The sequence below is a fragment of the Oncorhynchus mykiss genome, chromosome 8 (assembly GCF_057628025.1).
Source record: "Oncorhynchus mykiss isolate SJ-2025 chromosome 8, ASM5762802v1, whole genome shotgun sequence".
Classification (NCBI taxonomy): Eukaryota; Metazoa; Chordata; class Actinopteri; order Salmoniformes; family Salmonidae; genus Oncorhynchus; species Oncorhynchus mykiss.
The window spans coordinates 76,331,804-76,345,993 of NC_143029.1; positions in this window are offsets into that span (position 1 = coordinate 76,331,804).

The window sequence follows — 14,190 nt, forward strand, 5'->3', positions numbered from 1 at the left end:
TCTCACATCTCAGAATCTCCCTCCTACACACTGCTGTAACATGACCCTCAGCTTGGCATCTGAAACGCCTTAGTGGGTTCAGCACCAAAGCTCTCACTGGATAACTGACATATCCTAACAGGAATATATCAGGTAAAGACTCTGCTTCAAAACTCGAAAGGGCAGTGTCTTCTCAGTTTCACCACACTCGCCACCGGGTCTAAGTCGCACCAAACGGCCAGTATCACAATAGAGACAGCAGAATATGGTTTGTACTTGGCGCCATTTTTCCTCAACACACATCTTCCCTCTGCACTCGGCTCTTCTCCTTCTTCCTCGCTGTCCATAACCACGTCTATCAGTTCACCACGCTCATGCCGCATCTTCATTCGCTATACTGCTTGCAGAACAAATACTGATGGCCTTTCTCCAATACCCACCTTCTGTTCCTTAGCCCAATTTACTAGTCTATCTATCTCTGGCCTCTCCATGCTCCTAAACGTGCCACAGTCATCAAAACCTATAAATCTCTACTGAATAAAAATATAAACACAACATGTAAAGTGTTGGTCCCATGTTTCATGAGCTGAAATAAAATATCCCAGAAATGTTCCATATGCACAAACAGCATGACCAACCGCAGACCATTTCTAACCACGCTAGCCCAGGACCTCCACATCTAGCTTCTTAATCTGTGGGATATTCCGAGACCAGCCACCTGGACAGCTGATGAAACGGTAGGTTTGCACAACCAAAGAATTTCTGCACAAACTGTCAGAAACCGTCTCGGGGCAGCTCATCTGCATACTCATTTACCTCACCAGGGTCTTGACCTGACTGAGGTTCTGTCACGCCCTGACCTTAGAGAGCCGTTTTATTTCTCTATTTGGTTAGGTCAGGGTGTGATTTGGGGTGGGCATTCTATGTTGTCTATTTCTTTGTTTTTGTCCGAGTATGGTTCCCAATCAGAGGCAGCTGTCTATTGTTGTCTCTGATTGGGGATCATACTTAGGCAGCCCTTTTGCCTACTTTCTGTTGTGGGATCTTGTTTTTGTTAGCTGCTGGTTTAGCGCTACATTACTTTACACATCGTTTATCTTTCTTGTTTTGTTGGGTTGTTCATTTAATAACTTCAAAATGTACCCCTACCACACTGCACCTTGGTCTCATTACGACGACAGCCATAACAGGTTCGGCATCGTAACCGACTTCAGTGGGCAAATGCTCTCCTTCGATGGCCATTGGCACGCTAGAGATGTGTGCTCTTCATGGATGTTTCAACTGTACCGGGCAGATGATGTCATCTGGGCAAGTTTGCTGATGTTAACGTTGTGAACAGCGTGCCCCATGGTAGTGGTGGGGTTATGGTATGGGCAGGCATAAGTTACGGACAACGAAAACAATTGCATTTTATCAATGTTAATTTTAATGCAGAGATACCGCGACGAGATCCTGAGGCCCATTGTCATGCCATTCATTCGCCATCACCTCATGTTTCAGCATGATAATGCACAGCCCCATGTCGCAAGGATCTGTACACAATTCCTGGAAGCTGAACATTTCCCATTTCTTCCATGGCCTGCATACTCACCAGACATGTGACCCATTGAGCATGTTAGGGATGCTCTGGATCAACATGTGTGACAGTGTGTTCCAGTTCCCGCCAATATCCAGCAACAGCCATTGAAGAGGAGTGGGACAACATTCCACAGGCCACAATCAACAGCCTGATCAACTCTATGCAAAGGAGATGTGTTGCACTGCATGAGTCAAATGGTGGTCACACCATACTGACTGGTTTTATGATCCATGCCCCTACCTATTTTTTAAAGTATCTGTGACCAATTTCAATGTACTGTTTAGCCTTGTGTGGACTTCAGTTTAATTTGTGCTTCTAGAATACACCATTAGAATAATTTCAAGCACACCCTTCCTTCTTCACTACCTTTAATTATCACTGGTCTGATGACTGGACAGTAAATGTTATACTCTCTCCCCCTCTTTTTCTCTTCACACCCCTCTCATCTCATGCCCCCCTCTCTAAATCTATCTCTCTCTCTCTCTCTCTCTCTCTCTCTCTCTCTAAATCTGTAATAAATTGACTAAGACTGACAGCTATGTTTATTAACCAAGAGTAATATACTATACTATATACTATTGATCATACCATTTATTTGGAAAGATTGACATCTCACCTGACCAGATTTTGAAGAAAGTCCCATAATCTCAATTGGTTGTCCTAATCTCTGGACAGTCATTAGAACCAGAACTGGATAGATTTGGTAGGAAACATACAGGGGTGGATTTAGAAATTTGGGGGTCCATTGCATATACTGTTGAAGGGCCCCTACAAAAGGGACATTTTCACACAGACAGAACCTGGTGATTGATTATTAATATGCCATTATTACAAATATTTATTTCATGTACATTTAGAAATTATAAAATGTATAAGCCATATAATGTTGAATTATTTTATAAACATTGAAACCCCTGAAACATAGCAAAGTCCAACCTTGGAAACATCGGCGGGCAAACTCTATCACATTCTTTTGTCATTTTTTAAAAACATTTATTAGGAGGGTTGGGAAACTCAACTCTCTTATAGTAACCTATTATATGTTATAACTTGCACCCTCTATTGACTAGCTTCACAGATTATTTATCCAGGGTTGGATCTCAATTCTGACTTCCTTTCCACTTCTGCTTTAATAATCTACACTGATTTGAAATAACTGAACAGTTGAAACCAAAATCCCAGTATCCACCATATTGCGGTTTCACCTTTCTTGTGTTTTCAGATCTGTGCAAGTGAAGTGAAGGAGACAAGGAGATGAAGCCACTTTACTAACATATTAAGATGCACCCAGGTTTGTATAAACTATGCTTTGTACAAAATTATGTTCTGTACTGCACGAGGCAGTTCCTCATTTTACTGCCATACATCTAGCATTTCCAAGCATTTTTGTAGTCGTTTCTATGGGACCTGGGTGAGTAGATGTTGCCTAGAAGGGATACAGATTTTGTCTAAATTGTACTTTTCATAGCAGGGTTAGGGGAAATTACGCAGCAGGTTAGGATAATTAATGAAGCAGGTTAGGAGAATTATGTCAATATTGCGGAAAAGGGTTAGGTAAAATGCAAATAAAGAATAAACTTTTGGCGTCAAAAGCTGTATCCCATCAACACATGACCCGTTTAGAATTGATTTAAAGCGCATCCAACAATTTTTATAACTAGCTCCTTGTTCTATCTATACGATTTTTATAACTAGCTCCTTGTTCTATGTGTAAGATTTTTATAACTAGCTCTTTGTTCTATGTGTAAGATTTTTATAACTAGCTCTTTGTTCCATCTGTAGCGCATTAAACAGTGCGTCCACAACAAATATCTACACATATGCAAGAGGCATTTCTCATTCGGTACAAAACTTGCATTTAATATCTTTTTGAAATTTCTCTGGATTTTGTAGAACCACATGCAACTGGACACAGACATTTTATGAGATACACTTTTTCCCGAATGGAACGAAGTAAGTATTCCCAAGAGCAGGTAAATTGAGCGTCAGTTGTTTAGCAACAAAACTGATGTGTGTGCAACTATGGGGTAAAACAGATGGGGTCAGCTTAGATTGTAGACAACATATCAACTATATTTAGTCTCCAAATGTCTATTGAAAACATAAATACATTTTCACAATGACCACTTGTTGTCTCTCAAATACATCATTACAGTTGTTGATTAGCTAGCTAACGAATTTGATCCATATTAGTGTTGACATGAAATCAGTCACAACATCTCAAAACAACTTTTTTGGTGTGTTTGGACCATGATAGTTTGTTGGTGATGTGGACATCAAGGAACTTTTAACTCTCGACACGATCCACTACAGCCCCATTGATGTGAATGGGGGCGTGTTCGGCCTTCCTTTCCTGTAGTCCACGTCTCCTTTGTCTTGCTCACGTTGTTGGAGAGGTTGTTGTCCTGACACCACACTGCCAGGTCTCTGACCTCTGGCTGTTGCATTGTTGTCAGTAATCAGGCCTACCACCGTTGTGTTGTTAGTAAACTTAATGATGGTGTTGGAGTTGTGCTTGGCCATACAGTCGTAGGTGAACAGGGAGTACAGACGGGGACTAAGCACGCACCCCTGAGGGGCCACCATGTTAAGGATCAGCATGGCAGATGTGTTGTTGCCTACACTTACCACCTGGGGGCGGCCAGTCAGGAAGTCCAGGATCCAGTTGCAGAGGGAGGTGACCCAAGTCCCAGGGTCCTTAGCTTAGTGATGAGCTTTTTGGGCTCTATGGAGTTGAACGCTGAGCTGTAGTCAATTAACAGCATTCTCACATACTGTAGGTGTTCCTTTGGTGGGAAAGTGTGGAGTGCTTTTGAGATTGTGTTGTCTTTGGATCTGTTGGGGCGGTATGTGAATTGGAGTGGGTCTAGGGTTTCCGGGCTGATAGTGTTGATGTGAGCCATGATCAGCCTTTCAAAGCACTTCATGGCTACAGACGTGAGTGCTACCAGGCGGTAGTCATTTAGGCAGGTTACCATCGCTTTCTTGGGCTATGGGACTATGGTGGTCTGCATAGACTATGGTCTGCTTGAAACATGTAGGTATTACAGTCTCTGTCAGGGAGAGGTTGAAAATGTCAGTGAATGCACTTACCAGTTGGTCCGTGCATGCTCATGCCCCGCGGCCTTGTGAATGTTGACCTGTTTAAAGGTCTTGCTCACATCGGCTATGGACAGCGTGATCACAATATAATAGCCATATCTAGGAAAACCAAAGTTCCAAAGGCTGGGCCTAATATAGTGTATAAGAGGTCATACAATAAGCTTTGTAGTGATTTATATGTTGATGATGTAAAGAATATTTGCTGGTCTGTGCTGTGTAATGAGGAGCAACCAGACGCTGCACTTGACACATTTATGAAATAGCTTATTCCAGTTACTAATAAGCACGCACCCATTAAGAAAATGACTGTAAAAACTGTTAAATCCCCTTGGATTGATGAGGAATTGAAAAACTGTGTGGTTGAGAGGGATGAGGCAAAAAGGTCTGGCAGCCCAACTAACTGGCTTATTAAGAAATCATGTGACTAAGCTAAATAAAACTAAAAATAAACAATACTATGAAACAAAGATAAAATATATAAAGAATGATAGTAAATGTCACGACTTCCGCCGAGGTCGGTCCCTCTCCTTGTTCGGGCGGCGTTCGGCGGTTGACGTCACCGGCCGTCTAGCCATCGCCGATCCACCTTTCATTTTCCATTTGTTTTGTCTTGTTTTCCCGCACACCTGGTTTGCATTCCCTCATTACTCGTCTTGCATATAACCCTCTGTTTTCCCCCATGTCTGTGTGTGTAATTGTATTATGTAAATGTATGTGTACTCCAGGCTGGTTTTGTAAACCGTGTGTGTTTAGTTTTCTGAGTGCCGTGTTTTGTTCACCTCAATAAAGGGCTCCGTTTGCTATCAATTTCTGCTCTCCTGCGCCTGACTTCCCGGCAGCCAGTTACGCACACAAGTATAAAGCTTTAGAGCACCTTAAATGACATTTTGGGGAAAAAAGCCAACTCGGCTCCATCATTCATTGAATCAGATGGCTCATTTATCACAAAACCCACTGATCTTGCCAACTACTTTAATTACTTTTTCCTTGGCAAGATAAACAAACGGAGGGATGTCATGCCAGCAACAAACGCTGGCACTACACATCCAAGTATATCCGACCAAATTATGAAAGACAACAATTGTACTTTTGAATTCCGTAAAGTCAGTGTGGAAGAGGTGAAAAAATGATTGTTGTCTATCAAAAATGACAAGCCAAAGGGCTCTGACAATCTGGATGGAAAATGACTGAGGATAATAGCAGACGATATTCCCGCTCTTATTTGCCACATCTTCAATTTAAGCCTACTAGAAAGTGTGTGCCCTCAGGCCTAGAGGGAAGCTGAAGTCATTCCGCTACCCAAGAATAGTAAAGCCCCCCTTACTGGCTCAAATAGCCGACCAATCAGCCTGTTACCAACCCTTGGTGAACTTCGGGGAAATTAATTGTGTTTGACCATATACAATGCTATTTCACAGTAAACAAATTGACAACAGACTTTCTCACATATAGGGAAGGACACTCAACAAACACAGCACATACACAACTGACTGATGATTGTCTGAGAGAAATTGATGATAAAATGATTGTGAGGGCTGTTAGACTTCAGTGCAGCTTTTGACATTATCGATCATAGTTTGCTGCAGGAAAAACTGATGTGTTATGGCTTTACACACCCTGCTATAATGTCAATAAAGAGTTACTTGTCAAATAGAACACAGGGGGTGTTCTTAACGGAAGCATCTCAAACATAATCCATGTAGAATCATGAATTCTTCAAGGTAGCTGTTCAGGCCCATTGAAAAAGGCAATCTTTACTAACGACATGCCACAGGCTTTGAGTAAGGCCACTGTGTCTATGTATGCGGATGACTCAATGCCATACACGTCAGCTACTACAGCACGTGTCTATGTATGCGGATGACTCAATGCAATACACGTCAGCTACTAAAAGACTGCAACACTTAATAACAAAGAGCTGCAGTTAGTTTCGGGATGGGTAGCAAGGAATACGTTAGTTGTAAAGGTCTTTTTCCTCCTCTGATGAGGAGTAGTAGGAAGGATCGGAGGACCAATGCGCAGCAAGTGTCCATATTTTTAATAAAGAAATTGAACACTGAACAAAAACAACAAAGTGCACAAATGAAACAGTTCTGTCTGGTGCAGAATACAAACACTCAACAGAAAATAATCACTCACACCACACAGGTGGGAAAAGGCTACCTAAGTATGATTCTCAATCAGAGACAACTAACGACACCTGCCTCTGATTGAGAACCATACCAGGCCACAAAAACACCACATAGAAAAAGGAACATAGACAACCCACCCAACTCACGCCCTGACCATACTAAAACAAAGACATAACAAAAGAACTAAGGTCAGAATGTGACATTAGTCCTAAATATTTGGAACAAATCACTCACTAAACCCTACATCTCAACTACATCTCGTAATGAATAATGTGGAAATTGAGCAAGTTCAGGTGACTAAACAGCTTAGAGTTACCCTGGATTGTAAACTGTCATGGTCAAAACACATTGAAACAACAGTAGCTAAGATGGGGAGAAGTCTGTCCATAATAAAGCGTTGCTCTGCCTTAACAACACTATCAACAAGACAGGTCCTACAGGCCCTAATTTTGTCACACCTGGACTACTGTTCAGTAGTGTGGTCTGGTGCCACAAAGAGGGACTTGGTAAAATATCAGTTGGCTCAGAACAGGGCAGTACGGCTGGCCATTAAAAGTACACAGAGCTAACATTAATGACATGCATGTCAATCTCTCATGGCTCAAAGTGGAAGAGAGATTGACTTCCTCATTACTTGTTTTTGTAAGAGGTGAAGCTGAAGGTACCAACCTGTATGTTTAAAATATTAGCACACAGCTCGGACACCCATGCATACCCCACAAGACATCCCACCAGAGATACGCACTATACACACACGTACACATGGATTTTGCATTGTAGATATGTGATCGTGTAGAGCAGGGGTGTCAAAGTCAAATGGACGGAGGGCCAAATAAAAAAATCAGCTACAAGACGAGGGCCGGACTGTTCGAATGTTCATTGAAAAATTTTTAAATGACGCATATAGTCTAGTGAACCTAATTGAACCTACTGAAAACCTAACAAATATATTACAATATGATCAGATAAATAAAGCAATATTTTCTTATGGCTCTGTCAGTAATCTTTAATTTTCAACAGACACAAAAGACAAATTTCCTTTATATAAATATCCCCATAACATGAACATTAAATGAAAGAAACCGGTATTCAAGGCACCATCAGTAGACTATATTTTCTATTTTAGCAAAAGTGGGCTAAATTTACTTCAAAGAAAAAACAATAATAGCAATTTTCTATCATCCACTCAACTGAAATATTTTTAAAATATAATTGGATTGAAATACAAAAAAATAAAGTGCAAAAATCTATTAATCAAAAACAACACTTTGTTTAAGGAGAAGTAACATGCAGTGAAAACAAATATTAAATTTTAACTTTTAAACTTGAACTGAGTAAAAACTCTAAATATGTGATTGCACAGTAATGTTCACTTGTTTGAGGTTGAGGGTGATACTTGGTGGTGTCCCATCTTTTCCACAAGTTCATCAATGTTCGGGGTAAGGCTCTGAGCTGAAGAAATCCTCAGAATTGAGTGGAGGTGTTCAGCAGTAAGTCGACTTCTGTGTGATGTTTTGTTCAGGTTCATCAAAGAAAACAGTTGTTCACACAGGTATGTGCTGCCAAACATAGACAACGTTTGAGCAGCCTGGATGCGCAGCTGGGGCATTGTGCCGGGGAGGAAACGGGCGAACTCCGCAGCACCCACTGCCGCATATTTTGCCCTCAGTGCATCATTGCATTGGAGGTCAATCAACTCCATTTGGAGGTTTGGTGGTGAGCTTTCCACGTCAACAGCAAATGGGTTACCGAGCAGTTCCAAACCTGTTTTTTTGGGTTTCAAAGTCAGCAAATCGGCGTCGAAAGTCAGCGGCAAGCATACCTATTTTATCAGCCAACTGTGTGCTCGGGAACGCACTGGTAGAGAGCTTCTCTTTCATGGTCTGGCAGCTGGGAAAGTGGCTCAAATTTTCTTTCCGCATCTGCGTCTCCCACAGAGTCAGTTTGGTTTTAAATGCCTTCACTGTACTGTACATATCAGAGATGACACGATCCCGACCCTGCAGCTGCAAGTTTATTGCATTCAGATGACTCGTAATGTCACACAGAAAAGCCATTTCACACAGAAACATTTCGTCTCGGAGTTGTGTTGTGTCTTTCCCTTTGCTGTCCAAGAACAGACAAATCTCCTCACGAAGCTCGAAACATCTTTGAAGCACCTTTCCCTGGCTTAGCCATCGCACCTCTGTGTGATAAGGCAAATCACCATGCTCCGTTTCTAACTCCGTCAGAAATGCCTTGAACTGGCGGTGATTCAAACCTTTGGCTCTGATAAAGTTAACTGTGCGCGTGATGATGCTCATTACATGCTCCATTTTCAAGGCTTTACCGCACAACGCTTCCTGGTGTATGATACAATGATAAGCTGTCAGCTCACCTGTCGCGTTTTCCTCTTGCATCTTTTCCCGTATCTTCGCCACCAGTCCGCTCCTGTGTCCACACATCGCAGGTGCTCCGTCGGTTGTCAAACCCACGAGTTTTTCCCAAGGCAGCTCCATCTCATTTACACATCTTGACACCTCTTCATACAAATCATGCCCCGTAGTTGTGCCATGCATAGGACGTAAAGCCAAAAACTCCTCTGTCACGCTTAGGTTGGAGTCCACTCCGCGGATGAAAATTGACAACTGGGCAATGTCAGAAATGTCGGTGCTCTCATCCACAGCCAAGGAATATGCAATAAAATCTTTTCCCTTTTTCACAAGCTGCTCTTTTAGATTGATGGACAACTGGTCTACTCTCTCGGCAATGGTGTTTCTGCTCAGACTCACATTTAAAAAGAGTTGCCTTTTTTCTGGGCAAACTTCGTCACAAACTTTAATCATGCAGTTTTTGATGAAATCCCCCTCCGTAAATGGCCGGGCTGATTTAGCGATCTCTTCTGCCAAAATAAAACTGGCCTTGACAGCAGCCTGGCCTTGTGATTTGGCTTTTTTGAACAGAGCCTGTCGAGATTTGAGGCCTCGTTTTAATTCCTCTGCCTTTTGTAGCCTTTGTTCCATGTCCATATTCTTGTTTTTGTCCGCGTGTTTCGTTTCATAATGTCGTCTCAGATTATACTCTTTCAGTACCGCCACACTTTCTCCACACAGAAGACACACAGGTTTTCCAGCTACCTTCGTGAACATATACTCCGACTCCCACCTTGTTTGAAACCCCCGGTTCTCAGTATCCACCTTCCGTTTTGCCATTTTTGATGGGTATCTGAAAGTTAATTTTACTGTGATGCTGACGACTGCTGTGCCAATAAATATTGAAATGAAGCAGCCTACTGCTCGGTGCGTCACCTTTGCATTGTGGGAAATGTAGTATTGGTGCGTGTAAAAGATCTGCGGGCTGCCGGCTTGCTGCGGGCCGGTTCTAATAATAAATCAAGATCATCCCAGGGGCCGTAAAAAACCTTCTTGCGGGCCGGATGTGGCCCGCGGGCCTTGACTCTGACATATGTGGTGTAGAGTATGGATAGAGTATGGGCCTGAAAGCACACACATAGCGTGTTGTGAATTCTGTAATTAATGTATTGTAATGTTTTTTAAATTGTATAACTGCCTTAATTTTGCCGGACCCCAGGAAGAGTAGCTGCTGCCTTGCCTTGGTGCTCTCAGGATTCAATCTTAGTCCTGCATTGACACTTTGCCTGTTTGATTGTTCGTCTGAGGGCATTGCGTGATTTCTTAATATCGTCTGGATTAGTGTCCCGCTCCTTGAAAGCGGCAGCTCTAGCCTTTAGCTCGGTGCGGATGTTGCCTGTATACATGGCTTCTGTTTGGGATATGTACATGCGGTCACTGTGGGGACGACGTCATCAATGCACTTATTGATGATGCCGGTGACTGAGGTGGTATACTCCTCAATGCCATTGGATGAATCCCGGAACATATTCCAGTCTTTAAGAGCAAAACAGTCCTGTAGCGTAGCATCTGCGTCATCTGACCACTTCCGTATTGAGTGAGTCACTGAGACTTCCTGCTTTAGTTTTTGCTTGTAAGCAGGAATTAGGAGGATATAATTAGGCAAAACGGATTTAAGTTTGCCTGCATTAAAGTCCCTGGCCACTAGGAGCGCCGCTTCTAGATGATAATTTTCTTGCTCGCTTGCCTTATACAGGTTCTTGAGTGCAGTCTTAGTGCCAGCATCGGTTTGTGGTTGTAAATAGACGGCTACGAAAAATATAGATGAAAACACTCTTAGTAGATAATGTGGTCTACAGCTTATCATGAGGTACTCTACCTCAGGCGAGCAATACCTCGAGACTTCCTTAATATTGGACATCACGCACCAGCTGTTATTGACAAATATAGTGGCAAGAAAAAGTATGTGAACCCTGGAATTACCTGGATTTCTGCATAAATTAGTCATAAAATTTGATCTGAGCTTCATCTTAGTCACATCAATAGACAAATACAATGTGCTTAAACTAACAACACACAAATTATTGTATTTTCTTGTCTATATTGAATACAGAATTTAAACGTTCACAGTGTAGGTTAGAAAAAGTATGTGAACCCCTAGTCTAATTACTTTCCAAAAGCTAATTGGAGTCAGGAGTCAGCTAACCTGGAGTCCAATCAATGAGACGAGATTGGAGATGTTGGTTAGAGCTGCCCTGCCCTATTAAAAACACTCACAAAATTTGAGTTTGCTATTCACAAGAAGCATTGCCTGATGAACCATGCCTCGAACAAAAGAGAGCTCAGAAGACCTAAGATTAAGAATTGTTGACTTGCATAAAGCTGGAAAGGGTTACAAAAGTATCTCTAAAAGCCTTGATGTTTATCAGTCCACGGAAAGACAAATTGTCTATAAATGGATAAAGTTCAGCACTGTTGCTACTCTCCCTAGGAGTGGCCGTCACCACGGAAGAAGCCACTGCTGTCCAAAAAAACATTGCTGCACGTCTGCAAAAGAGCAATTGAATGTTCCACAGCGCTTCTGGCAAAATATTCTGTGGGCAGATTACACTAAAGTTGAGTTTTTGGAAGGAACACACAACACTATGTGTGGAGAAAAAAAGGCAGAGCACACCAACATTAAAACCTTATCCCAACTGTAAAGTATGGTGGAGGGAGCATCATGGTTTGGGGCTGCCTCAGGGCCTGGACAGCTTGCTATCACTGACGGAAAAATGAATTCCAAAGTTTATCAAGACATTTTGCAGGAGAATGTAGGCCTATCTGTCCGCCAATTGAAGCTCAACAGAAGTTAGTTGATGCAACAGGACAATGACCCAAAACACAGAAGTAAATCAACAGAATTGCTTCAACATTTCCTAGTGACAATAGTCCTTGCAGTGCTTCTGTAGTGAAGTCTTGGAGCCCCAAAAACTTATCGGCCGCAGATGTAACGATGTCCAGGTTCTTCGACTTCTTAGACACGTGTGCTGTACAATTAATCACTGTGGCTATAAATGCCACAAAATCCACTTCACAATGAGTGTATCCAGATCACTCGATTGACTTTAAACACTAGCAACTGGTTGCAATGCATCCACTACGATATCTTCAACACTGTTGTCTCTTGCCCCTTCGACTCTCTTCACAGCCACATACAGTGCCTTGCGAAAGTATTCGGCCCCCTTGAACTTTGCGACCTTTTGCCACAGTTCAGGCTTCAAACATAAAGATATAAAACTGTATTTTTTTGTGAAGAATCAACAACAAGTGGGACACAATCATGAAGTGGAACGACATTTATTGGATATTTCAAACTTTTTTAACAAATCAAAAACTGAAAAATTGGGCGTGCAAAATTATTCAGCCCCTTTACTTTCAGTGCAGCAAACTCTCTCCAGAAGTTCAGTGAGGATCTCTGAATGATCCAGTGTTGACCTAAATGACTAATGATGACACTTTTTTGGTAACTACATGATTCCATATGTGTTTTTTCATATTTTCACATGACTTCTGAGGTGGACAATTTTGCCAGATCCAGTGCCTGGTTCTTCTGTTCTTCATCAACACAATTAACCAAAACAAGGTAGATTCTAGTCACCTTGATTGAATCCAACTGCTTTCTTCACAGTCCTCGATATTACAAATGGATTTCCCAAATTAATCTCCTTGTCCCAAAAACGCAGTCCAATAAGAAATGCATTATTGGACCGGTCCTTGTCTTCTTCTACAATTTTTGCTCGTTTTGTTCCATTCTTTGATTTCCCATTGGAAACAACAGCCTGTGGTCTATCTTGGTTTAGTTAAAAAAAAATACTTCTTATAACGATCAGTATTGGAAACGTGGATGTGGGTACACAGACCTGGGAGCAACTGCGGCCCCTTTTGATGAGTTCAGATTTTTTGTGGCCCCCACCCCCATCAAAGTTGCCCATCCCTGTCCTATGCGGAGGCAACCAAAATAGTTTTGAAAGCAAACTACTGTGTTGAAGATATGGGCTGCAATCCAAACTCAAAGTAGACAGCCCTACTTGGCCCTAAACCCTCAGGCCTTGAATGACGTTTTACATTGTCACATCCGAATGTACCTTAAATGTCCCTTGCCCAAGCGAGGGAGAGTGATGATCGGAGAGGCAACGTCCTTGGTGAAAATCTTGAAATTGAGGCTAAAAACAACCAACCTGAAGCTATTAATGTACTTAGCAAGCTAACCTAACTAGCCTGCACTCATGTCAGGGAGTTACAGTTACACATAGCTGGCTAGCTAGTTTCAGTTAGCTCATTTATTCCAATAAATGTCAGAATTCCAAAAAACATGTCTATGAAGCTAGCTATGTTTTATAGGCTCCTCAGTATGAGACTAAGCCAATTTGCAAACGCTACAATCAATTTAATCAAACTTTTTTTTTTAGCAAGCTAGCATCATAATTTTATCTGACATGACTAAAAATGCAGCCATGTTGATTAAATATGACACTTTGCGGCCACCGGAGTATGACACGTGACTACAGTTTACATTGAATTGTGTGTCAGATCAACCATCAATTGGATAAAACAATTCCTAAGAAGACCCACTTCTATCTGGAATTTTATTCCTCATCATGTCTTCTCTACTTTTGGTGGCCTTAACTTCATGTTGTTTTGCAATTATAATATTGACAAAGTTCCAGTGAAACTTTCTGCTTTTCATCAGCAGGTTTTCTTGTCATGGTCCTTAATTTATAAACACAATTTTTCTCCACACAGATATTATATATGGAATAATCGGGATATATGGTATAAAAATACCTCTCTGTTTTTAGAATATTGGTTCCGAAATAATATCCTATTGGTGAGCCAACTGGTAAATGCAGAGGGTCTTTTACTCAGTTATAAAGAATTCTTATCACTTTACAAGGTCCCTGTAACACCTAAAGATTTTGCAATTGTTTTAGATGCCATTCCCTCAGGTGTTGCTATGTTATTCAGGAACATGTCAAGACCTGACCCTCAGAGCCTACCTTCTGTT